General features: G+C 37.7%; 1 pseudogene; it reads right to left on the bottom strand.

The window, feature by feature from the left end:
• Positions 1–2,061: 2,061 nt before the first annotated feature.
• LOC143270917 (cytochrome c pseudogene) lies at positions 2,062–2,486 on the bottom strand (annotated as a pseudogene).
• Between the last annotated feature and the right edge of the window lie 5,762 nt (positions 2,487–8,248).

The raw sequence follows: 8,248 nt of genomic DNA, 5'->3' as shown, positions 1-8,248 counted from the left end.
AGGCATATCTGTTACTGAAGCCTCAATGGGGGTTGGAGATTCCAGGTCAAAGCTGGAATGGCTACCCACTACATGCTCTATAGACCAGGCTGGCCTCGAACTGACAGAGATCCACCTGCCTCTGCCTCCCAAGTGCAAGGATTAAAGCATGCACCACCACCACCCAGGAAAATCTTTATTCATTTTACATACCAATCACAGACACCCCTCTTCCCTCCTCCCACCCCTTTTGCCTTCCCTCCTCAACCCCTCCCTTCCCCTCCCATAAGAAGGTAAGGCCTCCCATGGGCAGTCAGCAGAACCTAGTACATTCAATAGATGTTGGTCCAAGCCCCTCCCCCTGCCTAAAGGCTGTGAGAGGTGTCCCACTATAGGTAGTGGTCTGTAAAAGCCCAGCTCATGCACCAGGGATGGATCCTGATCCTACTGCCAGGGGGACCTTTAAGCAGATCAAGCTACAGAAATGTCTTGCTTATGCAGAAGGCTAGTCCAGTCCTATGGTGCTTCTACAGGTATTGGTCTAAATTTCATGAGTTCCCACTAGTTTGGTTTGGTTGTCTCTGTAGGTTTCCCCATAATGATCTTGATGCCCCTTGCTCATAGAATCCCTCTTCCCTCTCTTTGACTGGACTCCTGGAGCTCAGCGTGGTGCTTGGCTGTGGATCTCTGCATCTGCTTCCATCAGTTACTGGATGAAGGCTCTATGATGACAATGTATTCACTGATCTAATTACTGGGGTGAGCCAGTTTAGGCACCCTCTCCACTATTGTTAGTAGTCTAAACTGGGATCTTCCTTGTGGATTCCTGGGAATTTCCCTAGCACCTGGTTTCTCTCTATCCCCATGATGGCCCCCCTCTATCATGGTATCTCTTTTATTGTTCTCCCACTCCATCCTAGTTCAAGATCAACCATCCCATTCCATTATGTTCTTATCCCCCATCACCTATCCTCCATTGCCCGCCCCACATCCCTAATTTACTCATGGAGAACTCATCTATTTCCCCTCTTTTAATGTTTTCCATTTCCTTTGTTCTACAAAATTGAGACTTGATTTCTAGCCTCTGTCTGACCCTTGATATCCAGGCTTCCAGTGTATGTATAAGGTACAGAACCTTAGCAGGTAGGCCTAATGGAATGTCCTCATGTTAACAGAGAGTGAGGCTTTCTGAAGCAATTAAGGGTGCTCTTATGAGACCTCTAAGTTCTTTTTCATGTGCGTTAGTTTAGAAGACTGCGTCTGACCCATGAGGCTCGGTTTGGCTTTTTGTTTCAAGATATGAGAAATACCTTCTCCCATACTTGTTCCAAATGTGAGACCCTCACTGGGGATCACTATAGTGAAACTATTCTGTCTTTAACTTTCAGTCCCCAAAACTGTAAATAAAGCTGTATGAAGTTAGTTTTCCTCAAGAATTTCACTGTAGTGATGTAAAAGAGACAGGTGGGGTTCTTAAGGTTTAAATTACAGAGTTAATTGCAAAAATGTGCATTGAAAGTAGATGACAAAATTATGGTCAGAGTAGAAATACAGTTGAGAGGGAGGATGACAGGCCAATACTAGGGAAAGAAAACTGACTTTGAAGTAAACTGTTATTTCTTTCTTTTTTTTTGAAGTGCTAAATACTCTTTATTTGATATTACACATAGATCACAGTAAGTGCCTTTCAATGGTGAAAGGCAGCATCCTTTCACAGGGAATTCTAATTAAAATGACATCATCAAGTCAAGAATAGACAGTTGCTTCCTGGCGTTCCATTGCCTGTAACAGGCTAGTGAATACAAACTGAAGCACAGGTGAGTCTTCTTGTTTCTGAGAGATTGATAGAATTTTCCCAGTGTTTAAACATATCCATATTCCCAGTTATATAAATTTAAATATAAAACTATTCAACAGTTTTGAGGTGATACCCCATCTTTGTGGAAAGTATAACATTAGTAAGTCCAATCCAATCTTGAGAAAGTGAGAGCTGTGATAGTGACTGGAATTGTTATTTTTTGAAAGGATCATATCTACTTTACTATAAGTCATTTTTACTTAAATCAGGACTGTCCTAACAAAAACATTGTTAGCCATTCATGATCTGAATTTTGATGTATGAATTAAATTATAGTACACATTATAACCCATGAGACATTTGTTTTGTAATAAATAAGGCAGTGGAATTACTCATTAGTAGTCTTTTTAAGATAAACTATTAGGTCTGCCCTTTCTCCCTTCTTAATTCCAGTGAAGATTATTTTTGTTCCAGGGATGTACTCTTTGGGATTCTGCAAATACTCCATCAGGGTGTCCTCTCCCCAGGTGATGACTTTGTTCTTGTTGGCATCTGTGTACAAGAATCCAGTCACCTGACCAGTCTTCCTCCCAAACAGACCATGGAGATTTGTTCCAGTCTTATGCTTGCCTCCCTTTTCCACAGTGTGGCACTGGACACACTTCTGAAAAAAATCTACTTGCCTTTCTCAACATCACCCATTTTTATTTCGCTCCCTGGTGACCAACACCTTGATCGCTATGACCCGCAGGTAGACGTCCCACTCACTACAAAACTGTTATTTCTATATGAAAAAAAAATCAATGTGGCAGCACATTGTATTATGCTATGGATGGTTGACTGATCAATAAAACGCTGATTGGCCAGTAGCCAGGCAAAATGTATATGCGGGACAAAGAGGGAGGAGAATGCTGGGAAGTGGAGTGCTAAGGCAGATGAGGAGCAGAATGTAAAGTACCCGTAAGTCATGAGCCATGTGGCAAGGTATAGATAATAGAAATGGGTTAATTAAGATAGAAGAACTACATAGCAAGAAGTTTGAACCATTAGGCCAAACAGTTTAAATAATGTGTCTGTGTGTTTACTTTATAAGTGAGCTGCAGGACTGCCGGGGCTTGGCAGGACCCAGAGAGAAACTCTCCAGCTACAGTATCATATACATTTTAAGCTTTATATATATTTGCAATATAAAAATGTAGAAAATATCATACTTAAAACACATGTTTTTCCATATAATCCAATGATAATTTTATAAACCACAGCCAACCTTCTTTTATCTAATTTTGTATAGAAGGTGATTTTTTTTTTAATTTTAGGAGACTGTTTTCAAACACTGATTAATAAAGTCAACATGTGTCATTTATACCCTTCTTCTATGTTGGCTTCATGTTTCACAAAATACTTTGGAGAATTAGCTTATAAGGAGCTTGAAAAGTATGTTTTGATTTCAGTCTGTGGTCAGTTGGCTTTTTTGTTATATGGTTTGAGGCAAAATAGTTCCTAATGTTGTGAATTTATGATAGAGGAAATTGTTTCTTCTGTGGATAGAGGTAAAGATAGAGACAGGAAAAGAACAAGATCTCAATATCCCCTTCCAGCACTCTTTCAATGGCCTAGCTTCCACCCACTAGGTCCACTGTTCAGTGTTTCACAAATTGCAAGTTCTGCATACCATTTAACACAGGGATCTACAGAGGTTACTTATGTCAACAATGCAAATTTTTGATTTGATCAAGATTGATTCTTGCTTTAAAGTAAAAACAAAACAAAATATCCTTTCACAGGTAGTTGTTTTTCTTTTATCCGCTACTCTTGACATAGAACTGACTAGGAATTCTCCCTGTTTTGTCAGTTCCTTCCCACACACCTTGCCTATTCCACCTTTTAGAAATTGCTTGAGTATATTCTCCCCAATCTCTGCCAGTCCATTCTCTAAATCTTGGCTCTTGTTTCAGTCCTGAAAGATTTCTAGCAGACCACTTATGAGCTGCTATTGAATAGTATCGGTAGGGTAGTATCTTAAGCCTCACAATCACAAAATATCAGCAACAGTGACAGCAACAGTGGAAGAAAGGACAAGGGACCTTGTGATATGAACTACTCTTTACTTATGGCTACCTTTGTTTTGCCTGTGGTGAGGGTAAGGATTTAGTAGAAATTTGTGAGAATCATAAACTAAGTTTTGGAACTGAATTTTTAAAATGAATTAGCAGTAAAACTGTTCCTAATATGTGTGTAGATTTCCTAGAACTGCCATAATACATTATCATTAGTTTTACAGACTAAAGTAAGAGTAACTTATTTCTCACAATTCAAGATACCAGCCATCCAGAATCAAAGTACTGGTAAAGTTTCTTCCTTCTCAAAGCTCCCACCAATTGTTGCAGGTACCGTTCTTACATTCCTCTGGTTTTTTGAAAAGTGTTGTGGCAGCATGACTCCAATCTCTAGACATTGTCTTCTCACAATTTTCACATTATTCTCTGTGTCTGCAAACATGTATCCAATTTTCCTTTGCTTTTTCTCTTATAATGATACCAGCTACTAATGTACTACCTACTTCAAATCCAAAATGAATTCGTTTTGAGGCCTTCAAATACAACTACAGATATCATATAATCAAATAAGGCTACATTCTAATATTCTCAGTGGATATGAGTCTTTTGAAGACACTGAAGAATCTATTTATATTTGTAGTTTTCAATAATTGTTTTTTGGATGAAAATTCACATAGAATTGAAAAGAGTAAAATTTACAAATACACTATTAAAATTTGCTCCGTAAACATAAATTCTGTGCCCTAATTTTTCCTGAGGTTCTGTTTTGAAATTTCAAAACAAAACTCATCGAAATTTAAAAGTAAGACAATTGTAATACTGTTTAAAGAATGGTTTATTCTTTTTCAAAAAAATTGCAACTACTTTGGAATTAAAACTGTAAACATGTATAAAATGCCATAATTAAATGAATAATGTTGTATGCTAACTAAAATATAAAAGAAAAATGGCAATCAGACTTTTCATAGATAAAATTTAAGCATTGATTAATATTAATGGAATATTAAGTTTCTACTGCTAAAGAATTTTATTATTGTTCAGTGGCACAATGAAATTTCAATATATTTGTGAATAATCAGGACCTCTTTGACTCAAGTTATGGTTTCTAAAGCTAATTCAAATTTAAAAATGAAATAGTAATATTTTTACATCTTGATTTTATATCTTTAATATCAGGTTTAGTAATTGACTTATGCAAAAGATTCAATAAAAATGAATATACATTAGTTAAGTAAGGAAGAGATACAATAACATGAGTTTCAGATATTAAATTCAAACTTGTCAGACTAGAAAATGCTGAGATACCTTAGGCATATCTTCCAGGTAGAAAATGATATTGTATTTTGTAATCATCTAGTTTCTGATTCTTTCCATATATTGCACAGTAGCATTGCTTCAAAATTGTCAATATTAAAATTTTTAAATTTAAAAGGAAGACAATATCAAATCTTCACTCTTTTTATTGCTTCTTTTTCCTTTACTGCTAATGATGCCTGAAAAAAATCAAGAACCTCATACATGCTGTGAAAACAATCACTCAGTGAGCTATTTAACAAACCCCTCATTGATCTGTGTTTTTAAAATAACTTAAACTAAGTTTATTCCTTAACATTTCATACTTGTATATAGTACACTCTGATTGTTGTAACATACCAATTGCTTTCATACTACTTCTACCTCTACTACAACCCATCCTCCCTATAAGTCCTTTCCCCATATCCATTCCTGTTTGTTTGAGGTCCACTGAGTCTAACCAGGGTTGTTTGCATGGCTATGAGTTTGGAATTATCCACTGGAGGGTGGAGGGCTCCTCAGGAGGTACATTATGATGACGATGATGAGTGTATCTCCCCATAATTCAATAGCAATTAGTGATTCTTCATGGAGAGGTAGGATCCTGGGCCTGGCCCTATCTGTAATTGACTCTTGAAAGGCTCACTCTTATGGAGGCATATGATAGGTACCCCAGGCATTATGTGATCACAGCTGCATAGACTATATCATTCACAAAAATGTTTTCAAAGATTCTACCCCTAACATTTAATTATTTAAAATTCTGAAATTTAAACATGAAACACAGAAATGCTCTCCAGGCTACATTGATGCATCGATGACCCTCCAGTACACTTGAGCTTTTCAAATCTGTTAATTGTTAGCATCCTGTCCCTAGGTTAATGATCAAATAAAACTATCACTCTAGCTGTATCTGTATGGCTTGTGGAATGTGAGAGCCATTGCCTCTTCAAAATCACAAAATGAACTGCTTCTCAAGCATCATAGCTAACATTAAAAACAGCTATAATGTGATGCAAATTAACAGTTCCCCATCCTTATCAGTCACTTTAGAAAAAAAATGAAACAAACAAATAAATGCACATAAATTTCATATGGATACCAGGTAGACTCCGGGTGTTAGTAGGGCACACAAACAGTAGATCTAACATGTACTATGAGCACCACCCAGTGGCAGAAACATATACTGGAAACATTGAATGCAAAATTTTGTATTTGGGGTTCCCAAATGCTGGAGAAAGAAAAAGGATGCTGCCAAAATCCAACTGATATTAAATTTGGGCTAAAATTATCACCAATATCTGAAAACAAATTTTCAAAGTGTACACTTTTCCCTACAAGGCTGAACTAAAAGCAAAGAGAGAACAAAGCAAACGTTAAATTGGAAAGCATGCTTTTTTAAAAAGAAAAACAGTACAGTTCTTTCAGAATTTCACACAATTTATTTTAATCCACCCCCTCTTCTGTATCTGCTCAATGTTGTGTCCTCTTTGATTTCTTTGAACCTAGTAAGTCCAGTTTGTGCTGTCCATAAGTTATTCTTAGATTTGTAACTCTTCACCAGAGGTTCACCATGTTTTAAAAAGGAGGTAAAGTGCAGATAGGAGGAGCAAGAGAGAAAAAGAGAATGAATTAAGAGGCGTTGAAATGATTGGATTTAATAAGGGGCATTATAAATAAAATATAAGAGAAAATTGTATTTTTTTCTTAACAAATTTTAAGGGAATAGTTCATTTTACATTTTTTGTTCATTTAATTTTATATGTATGTGTGTGTTCCTGGTGTATGCATATTTGTATAAATGAGCCTGGAACTGGAGTAACTGTGTTGGCATGTATAAACGGAGTTTCTCTGTCTCACCTGTTTCACAGCCACTTCCAAATAATCACTCAAAGGCTTATATTAATTATAAATGCTTGGCTGATGGCTCCAGCTTATTACTAACTAGCTCTTACATTTAAATTAACATATTTCTGATAATCAATTTATTGCTACGTGGTCTGTGGCTTACTGGTTCTCTTGAGCATAATCCATAGCAACCATGTGGGTTCTGGAAATGGAAACCAGGTCTTCTGGAAGAGTAGTCAGTGTTCTTAATGAATGAGCCATCTCTTCAGCCCCTAAACTCTTATTTTTTAAGTTGTACTTTGAAATTATGTTATTAACTAGCAGGTTTCTATAAGGTTTCTTCATACATCCTTAGTTTTGGTTAAATCACCTACTAACTTCCTTTTTTAACAATTCCTTCCTGCCATCTCTGTTTAATACTTTAATCCTCGGTGCTCTCCAAACTTCTTTATTTCCACATGTGTTTTATTATCCTTCCACTTATTTTTAAAGTTGGCTTGTGAGATGGAAGGTTCCCGTGTGTTTTTTCATATACCCATTCTTTGGGGGTAATCTCCCCCCTTTTATCTCTTTTAATTAATAAAATTTTATTCATTTTACACACCAAAGATCCCCCTCTTCCCTACTGCTGCCCCTCGAGCCCCCCCTCCCAATCCACCCCCTATTCCCTCCTACAAAAGATAAGGCCTTCCACCGGGAGGTACATTTAGTAGAGGCAGGTCCAAGCCCCTCCCTCTGCCTCAAGGCTGTGAGAGTTGTCCCATCACAGAAGTGGGCTCCAAAAGACCTGCTCATGTACCAGGGATGGATTCTGATCCTACTGCCAGGGGACCCTTATGCAGATCTTGCTACACAAATGTCTCGCTTATGCGTAGGGCCTAGCCCAGTCACATGCAGGCTCCACAGCTGTTGGTCTAAATTGCATGAGTTCCGACTAGTTTGGTTTGTTTGTCTCAGTAGGATTCCCCATCATCATAATCTTGATGCCCCTTGCTCTTATCTCTCTTCGAGTAGACTCCTGGAGCTCGGCTTGGTGCTTGGCTGTGGATCTCTGCATCTGCTTCCATCAGTTACTGCAGAAAGGCTCTATGATGACAGAGTATTCACTGATCTTATACCTGGGGTAAGAAAGTTCAGGAACACCCTCCACTATTGGTAACAGTCTAAGCTGGGGTCATCCTTGTGGATTCCTGGGAACTTCCATAGCACCAGGTTTCTCCCTATCCCCATGATGTCCCCCTCTATCATGGTATGTCTTTCATTGTTCTCCCAC

Source organism: Peromyscus maniculatus, chromosome X (assembly GCF_049852395.1).
Source record: "Peromyscus maniculatus bairdii isolate BWxNUB_F1_BW_parent chromosome X, HU_Pman_BW_mat_3.1, whole genome shotgun sequence".
NCBI lineage: Eukaryota > Metazoa > Chordata > Mammalia > Rodentia > Cricetidae > Peromyscus > Peromyscus maniculatus.
This window is presented reverse-complemented; position numbering and strand designations above follow the sequence as displayed.